This window comes from Saccostrea echinata, unplaced genomic scaffold, assembly GCF_033153115.1.
Source record: "Saccostrea echinata isolate AGI-Se365-2 ecotype Australia unplaced genomic scaffold, CSIRO_AGI_Sech_v1 ptg000097l, whole genome shotgun sequence".
NCBI lineage: Eukaryota > Metazoa > Mollusca > Bivalvia > Ostreida > Ostreidae > Saccostrea > Saccostrea echinata.
Window position 1 is genome coordinate 131,630 of NW_026889846.1, and position 18,899 is coordinate 150,528.

Consider the following 18,899-nt stretch of genomic DNA (forward strand, 5'->3'; position numbering starts at 1 on the left):
AGTCCTCGTCGATTTTAATGCACATCTGCCATTGTTCTGCCCTGCGCGAATCACGTGATCCACGTGATCCAGGCGGTCTCCTGACATGCTTTGTAGCGATCTGTTCACAGAAACTAAGAGATTTTTTCGTCTTATATTTCTTATTATGCAAGTAATTTTTTATAACAAGAACAGACCATCTGTCAGAAATGGCCAAATCTCGGCAGTATTATGGGTGGATTAGGAGATACCTTCCCAGAATTAGCATGGTGACTATCACAACCCTAGTCCTCTGTCTCGGGAGCGTCGTTTATCTAATGTTGAAAAAGTATGGGCGCCTTCTTTTTCTTCATATCTAATATGTTTAAAGTCTAAATTAAACAATATTTTAGGGATTTATTAATTATATTATTGCTCAGATATTCAATTATTTTTCTAATTTGTAACTTAGCGATCTTTCAAAACAAATTGCTCAATTACGGACACATACTTTTACTGGCTTGCTTTCGCTGAGCAACAGAACAAACATCATTTTTAACCATCTCCCTGCCTTCTCTAAAACAATCGATCCAATTAATGATTGAACTTCTGGTACGTCTTAAGTCTTCATAAACTTAATAAGGAATTTCAGAGATTTAAGTTAAACTTTACAGCTGTTTGTTGCTCGAGTACGACTAAGTCAACCATTTTTTGTCACAAGTCACCAACATATTGACGTCATTTTCACATTGTGACGTTGCAAACACGGAGCAAAACTTTATATAAAATCTGCTATTTATGGAACATGTGTATGACTATATGTGTGCCAAAATTTCATTCTGATCTGAACTGTGGTTTTGTGAATATAAAGAGAGTTCGCGAACTCGTAATAGTTTAAAAGACAGTAGACCATAATTAATCAATGGTCATTGAAAACAAATTATTGAAGTTATCCAAAAACTCAGGCTGTATACTAAGTGATTAGTCATGATAAATACTGTATATAAATGTAAACAGCCACAGGCGATAACCGAGGTATAATTTGTGGTCAAAGGAACGCTAATTTATGTATAATCATGGACAATGTATATTTAGATAACATTTTTTGATATTTTTTTGATACGATATAATATGTTCTTTGAAATATGAGTATGGCACGGCACAACAATAAAAAGCTTTAACATTACAAAGACAATAGCATCAGGGTTCCTCTGGTAACAACACTCCATCTTGTCATTAAGAACTTCAGTGGTATTCTTAAAAAGAACCTGCCAATTCTCCACGCAAGCAAAAGAATGACAGAGTTTTTTGAGGGAACCTCCATTGGCTGCCTACAGACGCCAGAGGAACTTAAAGAATATGTTACTTACAACAAGATTGGGCTACCAATGACCTAACGGGAGATATATGATGTGCACGGATTGATATATATTCACTATAAGCACTCCCTGACACTGCCAGCTTTAATAGCCCCGTTACAGGCCGCAGCTAAATGTACAAAATACCAGGGAATTTGTCCTGTTGAACAGACACGTGCATATATCTCATCAGTCCTAAGGTTTTTTCCATACAGTATTTTAGACAAACGGGGGATATCCGCAGGGGAATCAAGAATCATCGTTCGACCATTAAGACCAAGAAACTCGACGAACCCGTTTGAGAACATTTCAATCTTGAAGGTCACAAAAATAAACACACAATAGTAATAATATATATATAGAATCATAAAAAATAGCATTGTCATGCATTTTTCTGTTGATCGTAAAATGTATTATTTTTCAATACCTTTGTTAACTTATCAGCACTTCTATGTCACAGGTGGTGAAAAATCAAGTCTCAATCGGGACTCGAACCCAGGGCCTCTGGCGTACAGTGCCAGCGCTCTAACCACTGAGCTACTGAGACCCGATATATTGACTGACTTTCACGCACCTGTGAACCCGGTGACATATTCCCCCTCTTTGTAGAAATTCGTCCTCGAATTCTAGGAGTTAAGGAAATGCTGTAAGGCATGTTCCAAGGGAATAGTGGGTATGTGTACGTTGGGCGCCAAATGTCACAGGTGGTGAAAAATCAAGTCTCAACCGGGACTCGAACCCAGGGCCTCTGGCGTACCGTGCCAGCGCTCTAACCACTGAGCTACTGAGACCCGATATATTGACTGACTTTCACGCACCTGTGAACCCGGTGACATCTACAAAAGTAACAGACAAAAAACCTGATTTTTGCAAAAATGCTAAAATTTAGCCTTTTGAACACTTTTCTTTTGTCGGTTTCTGATCCACATCATTCAGGTACAAAAGTCTATGAAAAGTTTGGGTTCTCGATTTTGTAACTCTGATATTTTTAAAAATCTATGCTATCTAAAAATGCTGCATCAGAATGATGCTTATCGCAAAAAAAAATGTACGACTGGAAGCAGGTGTGCGACAGTTTACAATTACATGAGGTTTTAATGCACAAAGCACCATATTTCACTTATAAAACAGATACCAATTGCAACAGCATGGTACGACAGATCTAGATGATCACGTAAAATATGGCGTACCACTTGTAGCATTAGCAGCACAGGATCACTGAATCGTTTTGTGTATTCTTCCTCAATGTTTAACAATGAAGTTGCCTTCAGTATTTTCTATCACTGAACCGCAGAGAATATCAAATAAGGGCTTTTTCAATTGACAACGAGATGCTTAAATTAGAGCCAGAGGATTCATTCATGCCATTGTTCTGATCCAGCAAATATCGACTTTATAGGCTCAGACCAACAGAGTTTGGTCATAGCCACACTGCGGTAAAATTTAGTTTAGCTACTAGTCCAGATTTTTTTTTCATGCAAAGCCTTATGGAAAGTCAATCAAGCATTTTTTATGTAAAATTTACGTGGCATATTAAATTCAGAAATCCCCCCCCCCCCTTTACATAAATATGTTCAGCACTATATACAGAGCTTTACTCGAAATTTAATTGTATAATCATTTCATACATTTTCAAAACAGAAAAGCAATTCTTTTATTTAAAGTACAAAATGTTTTGCTTTACATTAACCTTACGTATGGTAAGGTTACTTAGCTGTAATTAACAATGGACAAAAAAAATTGAATCATTCGGTTATTAACCTTAATTTTATAAGTGAATAATATAATGTCAATTGAATTTTTAAATCTACCTTAGTTGCAAAATATTAAGAAACATTGCTCACCTATTGCACTTCCTTTTGCACTTCGTCTGCACGTCAGTTTGAGCCATACGAAATAAAGTTGTTCATATCCATAATTATGTGAATGAATATTGTTATTTTCTTCCAGGACAATCGTTAGAGTGATAACAAAACTGTTTCATTTTGATCAACAAACAACAATGGTTTATATGATTGGCAAAATGAGGATTATTTGAAATTTGACGTCACAATACCAGATATCAACGACCGGTCCGAAAAACCGTATCTCCTACCAGACTTGCATATCATACCGGGAAAAACGACATTATTTCATCTTTGATTGATTAAATTACATGGTTTGAAAAAATGATATAGGGCTACCGTGAATATCAAAGTGTGTTATGCAAATGTAAAATTACTAAGACCATAAAAAAAGAGAAAAAAGGAAAAGATGGAACTAGCTTGATTAAAATCACACTTCTGTCAAAAAAAAAGTTTTAAGTACAAATGCCAATGTGAATAAAAAAATTATAAATATAGCAGTATTGTATATTAAAGATATGTTACATCTATCGTGAGGAAAATTAAAACAACGTTTTTTTTTTTAAAAAAATCCTGAGCTTATAAATTTCCAGTTTTCTTTTCAGATTGTTGATATGAGGTTTTCAATTTATACCTTTTTTAGAGTCTTTTAGCTATACGAAAATTTCGTCGTGTGATTTACAGGGGAAAAAAAACACTTGCTGTGGCCTTCAACATTGAGATATATCAACGACACTTTATCAATTATGAATAGTTAATTCCATTTAGATGTCGACTCGACTTGATATATCCCAGTGAACTTGAAATATAAGACATCACAGAGTCAGTCATATCTCTTTCATAATTGGATGTTTTACTGAATATAGACGATAGGGGCCAACTAACAACTAAATTGTATGACAAGATGATTTCAGCTTTCCATCGTCTACTTTCCTTATCCATGTAGTATCATTTTGCTATCACCTACATACGTTGTTTCAGTCTCCTAGCATATTCGATACTCGAAAGCATGCTCTTAGTAGGATCAATCTTTAAACCGATGCAAGCTACTGACAGATAAGTAGATGTTAAAGGAATTTCTACAATCTCGTTTAAAGTCAGCATTTCGTAAATTCTATGGTTGTTCTAATGAAATTGCTAGCACATATAACCCATCATTGGGTCGAATTATGCGTGTTTCATAACGTCTTAGGCCTTTCTAAAATACTAAATTTGAATATGGAATATTCTGTCTACCTGATTAATACATAAAGCTCACAGTCGACTATTCTATACTTTATTACTTTAAGTTTAACACTTTTTTCTTTTGTAAATGTACGAGATTTCTTGTATGGATCTTACTTATCAAAGTGTTCCTTCTTTGACAAAGAAAGTAGACAATTTTCGTATTCAAAGCCATTGTGAGCTGTATACAGTGCAGGGAACTAATTTTGTTACATAAACCAGCATCAGCATAAGCATTAGTAGCATCAGGATCGAGCTAGCATCAGCATTACCAGGATCAGCATCAGCAAGCAAAGGATAAAACCAGCATTGACCTACATAAAGTCAGCATTATCCTACTAGCATCAGAAAATCAATGAGTTTTAATTCAGTAAAAAATTAAAAAAGAAAGAAAGAATATTGGTTAAAGTATTCACATTATTGATATATAGTGAGATATCATGATCAAATAATTGTAAAAGGCACTTTTATTGCTTTAAACGGCAATGCTGAAATTCATTATCTACTTCCGGTAGCATGATGCTAATTCCGGTAGTATTGACCTAATTATAAAACAGCATCAGGATAAGGATTACTAGCATTAAATCAGCAAGCAAAGGAAGCATTCAAACCAGCAAGCAAAGGAAGCATTCAAATCAGCATCGATGCTGTAACCAAATTAGTTTCCTGCACTGTACAATGTAATTGCACTGGAGAGGCATCTGATACTCCCCTGAGGAAACATTTGTTATCCATAAATTATGGGCCATGATGCACTTTCCCTGAAAATACGTAAATCTGCAAGGTATGATAATTCGGAGTTTTACACAATGGATGATAAATATCTCGACATGGATTGATGTTGCTGAAATATGGTCAAAGCTAACCTACAGAAGATGCTTACTCCTCGTAGGCACCTGATCCCACCTCAAGAATTTCCACTGGTCCGTGTTCAATTTGTATTGTTTGTAGATTTTTATGAGGCTGATCACTGTTCGTTATCTTCACCTTTTCATCCTGTAGTTAAAAAAATTTGTGGAATTCTGTCTCAGTTATATGACGTGTATCATTATTAGCATTTAATGTTTCTCTATTACATGTAAAATGAAAAGATCTGTATATTTGCTAAAATTAGTGGTATAAGTTGCCAAAATTATTCTTTCGATATATTTTGAAGCGGAATTTTTAGTAGATCTATTACATACAAACTTTTAAGCTACAAATAGAACATATTTTATATTCTTAATTTTATAGGCAACGTTTGGGATTCTAAAATATCACTAAATATACGAAAACTGACCGATAAAATATATAATTCCAATAGGTTTCTCGTCGACAGTATGAAGGGATATAAAGAGATAATTGATATATATCCAACAAGAATTGAATATATTTAAATGACCCTTTTTGACGAGGTTCTAAATTAAATCAAAATAACCCAGAAAGGAATATTTCACTTTAAAGTTCACACAATGAAGTATGATTATTCGTCCTCTAATTAACGATTCTGTCTCTGTCTAAAAACTGTGTTTACACTTCTCTGAGAAATACAAATCTATGTTGGAAGGGGATGGGTTAACGCATTTGTACTTAAACACAAATGTAAAATTATTAAGGATCGAAAAATCAGATATTTGATATGAATTTCGTCTGTTTGTTTGGTAGTATACACTTTATTATTCATTTAAAGGAGAAATTGGGCACCAAGTCAATTTTTTTTCATACAAAGAAAACTACTAAACCGCTTTTAGACTCATTTTATTTATCATCTACGATGGTTTTGAGAATCAAAAGTGGCATATCTTACGCGTGTTGTGAGGCAAACTTTTGACAGTTATAAGATCTTACTTATAATAGATCTTACGATGGTGTTTAAGAACTGGTCCTAATCTGTGTGTAGAGAGAAGCAAGTTATTCAACATTAATGCCATACTGATGCAGGGATGTATAATATAATCATTTGTTTTCATTGGTAATTAAGGCTAGCCACCAAAAGATTTTTCTCACGTTTTGATGGTGGTGTTTATGATAAAGGTGATGAATTCAACTTTTCAATCGTCAGCTTCCCTTACTTATGTAGCAATATACCCTTATAACCTGCATATGGGGTTTATGTCTCTCAGTTGGTTCGATACGCAAGAGCATGTTCTAAGTATGAACAATTTCTAAAATGAGGCAAGCTATTGACAAACAGGTTGATGAAACAATATTAATGATATCAGCAGGCTTGTCAGCACATACAACCCATCATTAAGACAAATGCTGACTGATGTTTTTCATACTAATTGTTAAGCCACTTACACACTTACACACTGAAATATCTACGGATTTCTCCGGGTTTTTCCCCCGATCATGACAAGGAGCACACAGTGGAAGTGACCGGTCGGCAGGGGATGCTAACTCCTCCATGGCAACTGATCCCATCTCTAAATTTTGAGGTCCTTGTTTGCTCTGCTCCAAATTTGTATCGTTTCATTGGACTTTCGAGATTGAATACTGTTTGTTATCTTCATATTTCATGGTAAAATTTGAAGAAAGAGAGAGTACTCTCAAACTTTATTGGAGGTAAGAGAGAACATTTTGTGTAATGCTTTTGTCTTCTGTTAAGAGAGATAATTTTTAATGGGATAAATAGGTATTATTGTCAAAATAAAAATTTGCCCCATAAGGTTGCTGAACTCATGTGCATATTGTAATTAAATTTCGTTTACAAAGTTATGTGTTAAACCAGATTTTATATGAGTGAATACAAGAATGATGAACTTGAGAGTGTTGAAAATTCCATAACTCTCACGATGTTGTCTCAATGGCTTTGAATGTGACTTCCACATATGGGACACGGGAACAATTATCAATATGAAACAACAAACAGCCTCATCAGGTTATTTACTTTCAGGTAAATCGGGATTATATTATCATAACCACCTTAAGTTTCAAGTCGGTAATGCAAAATTATGTGCTGTTGCATGAATATTTGCTTAGGAACATTTTTACTTAAGATAATGATTGTATATCTGATACCTTTATTCATCAATTAGGCATCTCTTCCATATACGTAGCTTGTCGTTATGTAATAATAGTATCCAACGTTTCGGTATGATGTTTCCATTCAAATCTTTTATTACATTTATAGACGCCCTTCTCGGATATCTAAAATTCATCTTTATTTTGTAACAAAGCATAATGTGTCTTTTTTTCCGCCTCTATGATTTTGTTGCATAGAGTTTTATTGAGCTATATGAAATTTTTGGAGAAAATATCAAAACTATCCAGGTCAGTCTTAATATTATCACTACAAGTAAACAGGCGATATGATTTAAAGGATTTTTTTTTTTATAAGAATACATGTAGAACTGTAACACGTATATATGTTTACATTTTAGAATATTTTTTCAGTGCTTTTCTGTTACACTTGTATGCGTACTACGGTTGTTATATTGTTCATATTTTCTGTTTCAGAAATATTGTAGAATGAATATTGTATTGATTAAAAATCAATAATTTTAGGAATGTCAATTTTGTCAATAATTCATATTCGAATATTCAATGAAAGTATTCGAATATATTCGAATATTCGATAAAATAAATGAAATCTGGTTAATTTCAAATGTGCATCATCATACTCTCATGGTAGGTGTTGCGTCGGTATCTGGAAGTAAATTGGATGTAGACTTTTGTAGGTATACAAAAAGGAATTCTACATTTGATATTTGTCAATGTTTAAATAAATAAATCTAAGTGAATACAACCGAAATAGAATTTTAACAAATGATATCTATACAAGCTCAATCTGACGAACCAGTAATCTAACCAGGGGAAAGATTGTCGTTTATCCTTCAGTTTTAAATACACGTAATTAATTATTATTATCTGCTTAATAAGAGATATAATACATTATTACATGATTGAATAATTCCCATCTCTCTGATTGGCTGAGATCCAACAATGTTAGAAAAATACTACGTTATATTGACCTGCACGTGACCTTCCAAGTCAATATAAGGAATCATTTATTCTACATTGGACCAAAAATAGATCAGGAAATTCCAAATTGATGCAAATAGTTTTGGAAAGTTGCACTTGCACATGACTTCCAGTCATATGAACATAACATTAAGGCACATAGATTCTTGGGTGAGGGGTAGGGCTGGGGTGAGGGTTGCATGAGCCCCCCCCCCCCCCCTTCCCACCTTTTGAGAATGTAAAGTTTTAATTCAAATTTTAAAGATAATTTAAAAAAAAAAATTCAATGAAATCCCCCAAAACTTCTTTTATGGACTTTTACATCCCAAAATAAAATTTTGAGTCGGGAGAATTTTCCTTGAGGGGAGGGGGGAGGGGGGCTAGTCAAATATTTGTTTTCAGGTAAGTTGTTATTTTTTCCTTTTATTCCCCTTTTTCAAATCAATCCTATATATGTGCCTGACAATTATTTTTTCTACATTGCACCTAAACTAGAATTAAAAATTCAAAAAAAAATATAACTGGTTTTTTTTTTCAACCCCGTTTCTCTCATTATGTTTGGCTAATACTTCAGTAGATGTGAACAAATAAGATGGCATGGATTGCTTAATGAGTGTCTGTCATTTCATCACTGAATCATATAATAAAACAATTATTGCTGTTTTTTCGGTCAATACAATGATTTAGCCACCTTCGAAGTACAATATTCAACTCGCCCTTCGGGCTCGGTAAATATTGTACTCATCAGGTGTCTAAATCATCGTATTGACCTCAAAACCCAGCAATAATTGTATAATGTTTGATACAATGTTTTGAAAATATAAACAGACACTTCCATAGACAATTTTCCTAGATCATTAATTTTCCCGATAATGATTTTAAAATTTAGGAATATATTCAACCCGAAATAATCAATTAATTGATGCATTATTCTAAAATTGAGTCTTTTACAATACTACAGGCTGATTTTATCGAAGATGCATTTTTAAGTGATCAATAAAATTTTCATAAGGGCACTCTTCACGTCTCTTAGCCATTCAAAAAGGGTTTCATTTCGTCGTCCTCGATTCTAGAACCGTCACATTAAACTATTGAAAGTACTTTTTGAATTACACATTAATGATGCTTGTTTATTTCTTTTATACCTTAGTCAAAATGAGCTATAAGATAAGAAAGTAGTGAAAAAAATCAGGGAATTGCTAGGAAATAATACGGGGGATAATTCCAGCACTGTTCTCATTAATATTTATTACTTTTTGTGAAATCTGAAAAAACACAGAATATTCGAATCTTAAATTCATATTGGAATATTAACTCATCGAATGAATATTCGAATATTCGTTGACATTCCTAATAATTTTTGAATAATGTATAGAAAATTTCCATAAAATATCTCTAAAAAAAATTTTGGTCTCATTAAAAATAATGGGTATAAGTACAGATAGGAATCGGAGCAACATTTATGACACCAAGCCAAGTTTGTGCCAATTAGTGAGGAATTATGATCTTTTAAAAATTCGTTTTAAGCATAAATTTGACATTGCCATAGATTTTTCTTTATTTACCCAGTTTTTTATCTAAACGCACTATAGAACTTAACCGAAAGAATTGAATATGTTTAAAAATAGACAATTTCACAACCCCAATCATAAACCTAACTGATAACATTTTTAAACTTAAGTCATCCAGCTATTGACTTTTCAGTTTGTCGACATTTCCATGGGTCTTCCAAACAACTCTAACCAGTCCAGCCATTTTCTAGTGTATATATTAGTACTTGTACACGAAGCTTACGTCTATTGACCTGGGAATTAACAAAAGCCTGTTTTACGGACAATCTAATGTACATGTATTTGTACATGTATTTGTAAAGTTTTCTAACAATATTATACAATAGTTTTTTTTTTAAGATTTTGCATTGCAAAACATTCATATTAACCTGAAAAACAAAAATTCCATTGTTCTACTCATTACCAAACAGGGGTTTTGAGAAATGTTGTCTACAAAGAGACCAAAGGAACCAAGGCAATTCTCCCTCTAAATTGTTGATCTTTTTTAGACGGACAGTATAAAATGGATGAAATATTATTCATTCACAATACAGGAATAGTAAATCCATTTAAATCCATGTACTTACTTGTAGAAAGATATTTTAAGTGAATTATTTTACAGCTATATTTTTCTATCTTCAATAATTAGATAAAAGGTTTTCACCATGTAGATTTTCGTTAATATTTTTTCTTGTGGAGTTGATGGCTTAGTGGTTAGCGTTGGGGGCTTTTAACCTGGTGATCCCGGGTTCAAGTCCAGTCAGTCGATAAAAAAATTGCGTTTATCATTTTAATATTGAGCAAGGTGCTTAACTCTTTTGGTGTACAGGGGTTAAATGGTTACCTGGCACATGAGACGAGCTGGCTATGGGGATATATTTACATTTCCAAATATTTTTCCTGAAGATTCTTTGCAAATTAAAAGAAGTTCATGTCCTCATGAACTTCCGTGGGATCAGTAAGAATATTCCATTGTGATGTAATTGAAGTCAAAAATAGTGCAAACTTTTTTTCCAGAAAGATCGTTGAATGACAAAAATACGTGGCAAGTCATCAGAAAAATTATTTAAATAATAATGCCTACTAATCATTATATATCATTGTATATATTCAGAGTTCAGTGATTTGCCCTTTCAAGATTCACATTTGTCGATGGAATAATGGAAGAGATCACTCTTTATTACTTTCATTTTTTTTTCTTCTACAGACCAATGTGCATATTTTGACCAACTTAATACAATGTTTCCTGGGGTGAAGTAACATAACTTTGTAAAATAGAAAGGTCCTCTAAATAGAATATATGGAATTACTTGATCACATTAAATATGACAATTTTACAAGTAGTGACATAGAATACTTAATGCATATAAATTGCGTCAAATTTATACAAATATATGTATCTTAACAATTGATTTAGTCAGTGCAATACAATGATAATATTTAGCTTGAAAAAGATATTGTCTTTAAGTACAAGTTCGAGAAAAACATCAAACTATTCGTTTTGTCATTTACCCTTTCTTTTACAGAGCTGTCTGTTTTACGCGTTTGAAGAACTTACGTAATGATAAAATCTACGAATATCAACTGATACGATATTTTCCTGTTCGTTCACCTTGGCGTTAATGAAAATAATATACTTCTCTTGTTAAATCTATTTACAGTAATGAATGTCTTTTTCTAAGTTCATTAAAAGTAGTTTGTCATTTCATATTGTAGATTATGGATACAATTACACAAATACGTGTAAATGAGGTGTAATTGCAATGTCATTTTTTTTTTTAGATTGCAGCATTCATCCAGTTTCTTGTATGTACTGTTGCTTCCTTTGTTTCCAAGAAGAAATGAAAAAGTACAGGACGTTGGACCAGTATACAGGAAAAATTGCAACGTATGTTCAACATATGTTATTCGAAACATATGTTGAACATACGTTGCAATTTTACCTGTATACAAAACAAAATGCACATGTAAAATAATGAAGAAAGTTTTATAAAAAGATTTGATACAAAAAAGAGGATAAGATAGATCACTATTCAGCAAATTTATCTTTCCAAACACAACCCCAATCACTGACATATGTATATATTACCCAACATTTTCTACAAAGAAAGACTGTTTCCCTATGGTGACATTTTAAAATACAAATAATAATTTTTGTCTTTACATTGTAGGGATTGAAACACGGTAATGACTGTAGCATTTATCATTTATTTAGCTCTTGTGATAGGAGATATTTCTGTACTATTATGAAAAGAAGGGTGAACAAGGCGGGCGAAGTGCCCATAGAGGGAAAAACATGGAGTGAAAAATAAAATCTCAATTATATCAAAATTTTCTTTGATATTTCTTCTAACATTAAGGTATACTTTATGTAAAATCTCTACAATTTACAAATATCTCACAAAGACTGAAATTATTTGCCTACGAAATAGCATACACATACTGAAGAGGACAAAAAGGATCATTTTCTCATACTTCAACAAAATTTTTCGATATGAGTGGGTTTTCGCTCCATTTTTTTGAAAGTTAATCCTAAAAGTTGACATAAAAATATACATTTTTTGGTTAGCAAAAACAGGGAGCAAAGACCCACTATACCTTAAAAGTACACTTTTATGACAATGCGGATTTTTATTGTTACAGGTTCGAATCCCACAAATACCATTTTATTTTTTTTAATGTAAGAATAATTTTTTTCCGAGATCTTTCTTCTCAGAAAAGTTTTGTTGATCATAATTTCATAAATTTCAATAATGAGAACTTTACTTTAAATACTTAATTCACAAACTGAATATGATTTTTTAATATCTGAAGCTATAGGCATTCTGCACGCCTTGTTCACCCATCTTCTTTTAAACGTAAATGCAGTCGAAGGATAACATTTTTTGTATAGAATATCTGGTTCATTAATTGAGGGTAGGTGTATTGGGGCATGGGTGTTTTGGTTAAGAACTCTTCTCTATGAAAATGGCATTCTATTATGTAATTTCTCCATTGAGGATTTAGCAGCTAAATGGTCAAAGAAATTTGTTTGAGCCTTACTGTGAATTGTTTAAGGCTCCATCAGAAAATGTTGATAAACTTAAAAGGGTTTTTCCAATTTAGGGGAAATGTGGTTGAATGCCTTTATGTGAATCGATTTTATTACCTTCGAATTCTCTTCTGCTTCCCATGATCTTTTTTCTATGGGTTTAATTTTTAATTTTCATTTTACTTGAAATGCAGCTATCAAAACAGATCTAGAAGTCTAAACAAAAGTATGATTCATAAAAAAGACTTCACCAAATGTAAACTCCAAAGTAATCTGACTAAAAACTGTAAAAAGTACCATTTACGAGGGTTGTTCCAAAATTCCGAAGACAGAGCTCATATCTTTAACAAAATTAAACGTATCTCTCTAAAATTTTCTGGGTGGATGAGGTGTGTTATTGGTTGGTAAATTACTAAGTTTTTACATGATTGCTTAAAACCAATTCGAGAAATTACAATTTCAGTATTACCGTTCCTTAACATCCGTAGTAATCTCCGACGTCAAAAAAGATGCACTTAACGTCACCAACTTTGATTAAAGTGGTTTCACTAATAAAAGGAATCATTTCTTTTTAATTTATCATATCATTATAGAAATAAATTAAAAATATCTTAATTGCTATGATACGAATTGACATTAGAAAATACAAAGTATGCACATGCATATATATATGTATCCAATAATAACGATTTTAAAAACCTCGTGTCTCTAAGGGTTTTGATTTCTGTGTCTTCTCAAATGGAGTTGCAAAACGTCACTTTGACCACCATTCCGTGCCCTTTTCTTTGGGCGGTCTCTTATTTAGTTTTGCTTTTCACAAACTTGGACAATTTTGATATACTAATTACCGAAAGACATTTCCATGCGTACTAAACATTTATGATTTCTGCGTTTCTGTAGGAGTGAATTAAAGTTCAGAACATTTGATCACCGTCCAGTGCGCCGCCTGTGTCGACACAGGCGCCGTTTTTCAACTGGTCAGATTTCAAATTGTGAATATAAAACGTTATAAAATTCATATTAATCAAGGAATATACAATAAAATTGGAAAAAAGGTAGTTTACATTGCAATTTGAATAATAATCATTTCTATTTTCGAAATTCTGAGCATTAAATACTTTTTCTTAAAATTTTGAATATCACATACCGATTTTTAATTGCAATTTTTGGATACTGAGCCGCCTTCTTACATTAAACACTGGAAGACTGTATTTAAATAGGGTTCAAATGTGTAATTTCTCAATTTTTGCCCATAAATGTATTAGATATTATTAGTTTTATATATGTGCAAACTTTCATTGATTTATGACACCGGGTTCCTACAAAACTACGCTTTTCTATGGAATTTTAGGACAACCCTCGTATAAGCTTCATTGCTGTCATGTTTTACTAAATTTTAAAAGATAAAATTTCTCATTTATTCAAGATGTGTGAGACATTATTTGATAAAAACGTGTAACATTAATTATAGATGGAGGATCATATATTTGGACGAATATAATAAGGACTGCAAGTTATCGGCGGAATATATGTACCTCTATACTGATTCACTTACACAAGAGGTTCATGGACCAAATTGTTCAGCCTAGTTTCTATGACCCAGCTGTTTTTCAGTAGCAGAATTTTCCCTACATGTATATACTTCTATTTAAATCAAATATTGTGTCTCCATCCTTCCCCTAAGGATAATGAACAAATTTTTATAAACTGTACTTAAAGATGCTTTCATACAAATATAACTAATCTATGTTTAATAGTAATTGACAGTAATTGTAGACAAGTTTCAATATAATTGAAAGTGATGTGTAATTTGCCAAATTTTCAATTGCATTTAACTGTAATTAATTTATTTCTTTCAAGAAAAGTCAAATTTTCGGGACGCCCTGCCCCTTCCTCAATACAAAGAAAAAAAGTTTAGAAGTCATAAAAACAAAGGAAGCAGAAAAAAAAAAAAAAAAAAAAACAACTAGCACTACTACTAAACTTCCAAACACTATGTATTTACAATGTTACATGTTTAATTTGAATTTCATAACCAGTTGTAAAGAAAGAAATTCGGACCGCTATGAAATACTTCACCAGAGTACACCCGAGAGACCGGACGTATTTCATAGCTTCCGGATTTCTTTCTTTACAATTTCTATTGTTCGTGGTCATTTTTAGTGCTTTATATAAATTCCCATCCTTGACCTTGTATCTATTTAGTAGATCCGACACTTAGGATATACAGTGTTGTTGGTTTATTTAGTGTTTTATATATATATATATATATATATATATATATATATATATATATATATATATATATATATATATATATATATATATATATATATATATATATATAATGTAAAATTTACCCTCCCCCTCCATACACAATTTTCAAGAAAGCTTTACCACACTGCTCAACGCGTTATCGGCTATTCGGTTGTTATCGGGCATTCGGTGGATAACAAATTTTGACAGGTTAGTAAATTGTTGCAAATAAACACTGTAAAAATAGAAACAGAGAATGTTGATTGTGCTTTTTGTGAACAAGAATGAATATAGATACAAAATAAAACCCCAATATATCTTATTATAGTATTTGTAAGTCTTGAGAAGACTTTAAAAGTCAAATTTGTTATATTTTGCAAGTTTTTGGCCGATTGGCATTGCTGCATATAGCTCCTCTCTTCAAAATCCTCATATTTACCTCACATTAATTATTGTCCACAATATGACATCGTCAGAATCTCGCAAAGATGTAATTAAAGGGTAAAATAGCCCTTTTTTAACTTTCAGGATGTTATCGGAAATGCGGTTGAATGATTCACTTTGTTATCGGAAATTTCGGTTTTAGTTATCGGAAACAAAGGTTGAAATAGGTTAGGAAAAATCTAAAGAAACAACAGAAATCTTCAATAAATCATAATATTTAAAGTGGCAAGAACACAATTCTAATTTCTGGTTATCATTTTTCTCTTTTTAGAATATGTAACTTTAAGAAAAGGGGTGTTTTTTGATCAAGAATGTTTTGGCATTTCTTATAATCACTTAAATGTGTATGATCTTGACCTGTTCGAAAATATCGTATTAGTTAATTCTCTGAATTATAAATCTCTGTTGTAACAAAAATACAAAGGCCAAATTTATTTATTGAGATTCTTACGTTGCATTATTCGCAATATAAAAGCATCGCAATAATTGCTGAATTCACAGTAATTTACACTTAGTTTTCTGTGTGTTGCTTTCCAGTTACGCACTGTTCTTCGCTCTTGTCTCTGTTTTCCTTGCTTCGTTTTTATTCCTTGACGTTGCATTTTTGATCTCCCCTTAACCACTGTTGTTCCTTTTGTTAGAACTAAGTACATACATGTATTAGTTTTGTATAAAGCAATTAAAGAATCTAAACTCAAGGGTGGTTAAATGAATTTTCCAAAAGGGTGTTAGACCAAATATTACCAAGAATTCCAACTTTTGAGAAAAAAATTGACTTAACTAGTTTACAAAAAGCGTTACTAAAGGAAAGAAACTATTTTCAATGAAATAAAAATATATCTTATTCAAGTTCAAAAGTCTATTGAAACAGTATACATTTGGAGCAGAGTAAACACGGAACACTAACAACATCATATGTTGGTTCAGGGGCAAGAAGGGATCATCCCTTGTCGACCGATCACACCCGCGGTGTGCTCTTTGCCTTATCGGCCGAATGAAAAAAAAAACGTAGACATTTCAATGTGTAGGTAGAGCTCATTTTCGGATTTAGGATGGGATCGTCGGGGAGGTTCGGACCTCACCTGGAATTTGCAGAGTTATTGAATATTTATAGTGAAGTAAATAAAAAAAAACTTTGGCACACCTCCTTCCCCATTGAAAACGCGGATCACTGTTTGTAGAAAAGGTTAAAAAGGTTAAACATGTGAAGAATTGAAGTGAATCGACCAGCAACCCCCTCCCCCTCCCCCTAAATAGGTATTTTTCACGTTCGGGAAATGAGTTCAACGTTTTTTTTAAAGTCAATTTTATTCATTTATTTATTTTTACTGAACCATGTTTTTGTACAAGGATAGTCTCCTTAATCTACTACGGTACATACCCAATTATAACAAGAAAGAAATATTTCTTTGCGGTATATTCGCACCTCATTCAATTTCCTCTATTTCAAACCATAAAATGGTTTGACACAAACAATGCTATCGCTCTGCATTGGACAAAACAAACTTTTAGCTCATTGTGTCACTTGAAGTGACAATGTTTTTTTTTTTTTTTTTTCAAAAATGACATAATAGATCGTAAGACCTGACTTACTAAAGAAACTAAAGATTTGTTATATACATGTACATTTACGTCTGAAACCACCTAAAGCCAATAGTGCCTATCTTTAATGGAAAACAGAAAAATGATTGAGCAGATAAGTGGTTCTATTATAAAATCATAATTATAATTATATGCATGTATATCAAAAAACTAACAATGGACAGCTAGAAAATTTTCACAAATTTCTTAAAAAACATTACGTTTGAAATTTTCAAAGATTGACAGATTTTAACGGACTTTCTTCCAATCTATTTCTAAAGCTGAAGAAAACTTTTTAACCTGAGTTTCCGATAACGTGCACTCGTAAAAACCGAATTATCCGGCAACATCAACCTTGTTGACGATAACATGTTTTCACCTAACGAGACATTTTATATGCCTGTTAACTAACCCTTAATTTGGATTTTTGATCTTAGTCTGCTTATCTACGGGTATATGATTGTCCATAGAATATATAAACTACTTTGTTAAATACAAAAAAATGAAAATGACTTCTAAAAAAGCTAAAATGTGATGACATATTCCGAAATTTTTCTAAAATATCATTTGAAAGAGCTGTAGATCTTTTGAAAGAGAGTGATTTGGTTTGTGCTTTTTGCTGCTGAAAGTATAATCATATATCTGCCAAAGATCACAAACTTTGTTTGCTGGAGTACGCAATTATCGTTGAATTAAGAAATTTAAAATCACCTACGTTTTCTAAACATCGCTTTTCTTGCACCGAATGCCCGATAACAACCGAATAGCCGATAACGCGTTGAGCAGTGTGTTTACTGATCTTTTTGACAAAATATTTTGGTGGATTATTTTTGTTAAAGAAATTAACTTATTTCTCCTTTTTAGTGAATTATTGTTTCCTCTTGTTCATTTTCTATCAAACATTTGAATCAAAATACCACCACTTGTCAGATGTTTTGTCAACTTGTCAGATGTTCATATTGACTTTTCAGATCATGATGTCGACTTGTCAGATAAAAAATTATTTTTAGACGGTGGCTATTTATAGCCAAAGGCTATTGCTGCCACTCTGGGCTATGAATAAACAACAGTGTAAAATCACGGGGACCCTAGCGGCTTTTTTGCAGAGTGAAAATATTGAAAGCGGGGTTGTTTCGTTGTTCGAAAATAAAATGCATATGGTTAACAAATACTCTTAAGTTGTTTTAATGACATTTTGTTGATGGGCACAAAGTTTAATTCCTGATATTTGCCCTTATCAATATTTTTCGCCTCATGAATATTCATTAAATAACGACGACTTACAACTAATTCGTACATAAGCCGATTCGTATACATGTATAAGGAGTCAATAGCAGGAGGATAAAACTTACGCTCAACTAGGACCTCGGGTCACCTGCAAATAGTTCGTCATTTTGCGTAGTAATAAAATATATGAACTCTTCAGGCATTAAAAGCACAAAAGTAAATTCATATATATCAATACGGTGACCGCAGGTCACCTTATATTTTAATTGAATTTTATTTAACAAAGTTAAAAAATCTTGCACTTCACACATTCGTATATCTGATTCATAAATATATTTGATTCATTAACAAAATTTTCCTTTAATTTTGATTAGAATTAAATGTTAATAAGGTTTATCTCTTCACAAATGTTAATACCTTTACTTTTTCAAATAATATTAGTATCGGCCGCTCGAACAGCCGACTATTTGCAGTTTTGTTAGAA

General features: G+C 32.3%; 1 non-coding gene across 1 annotated transcript; it reads right to left on the reverse strand.

The window, feature by feature from the left end:
* Window positions 1–1,790: 1,790 nt before the first annotated feature.
* Window positions 1,791–1,863, reverse strand: Trnat-ugu (transfer RNA threonine (anticodon UGU)). The gene has a single exon. It is a non-coding gene; the product is annotated as a tRNA-Thr (tRNA).
* Window positions 1,864–18,899: the final 17,036 nt, after the last annotated feature.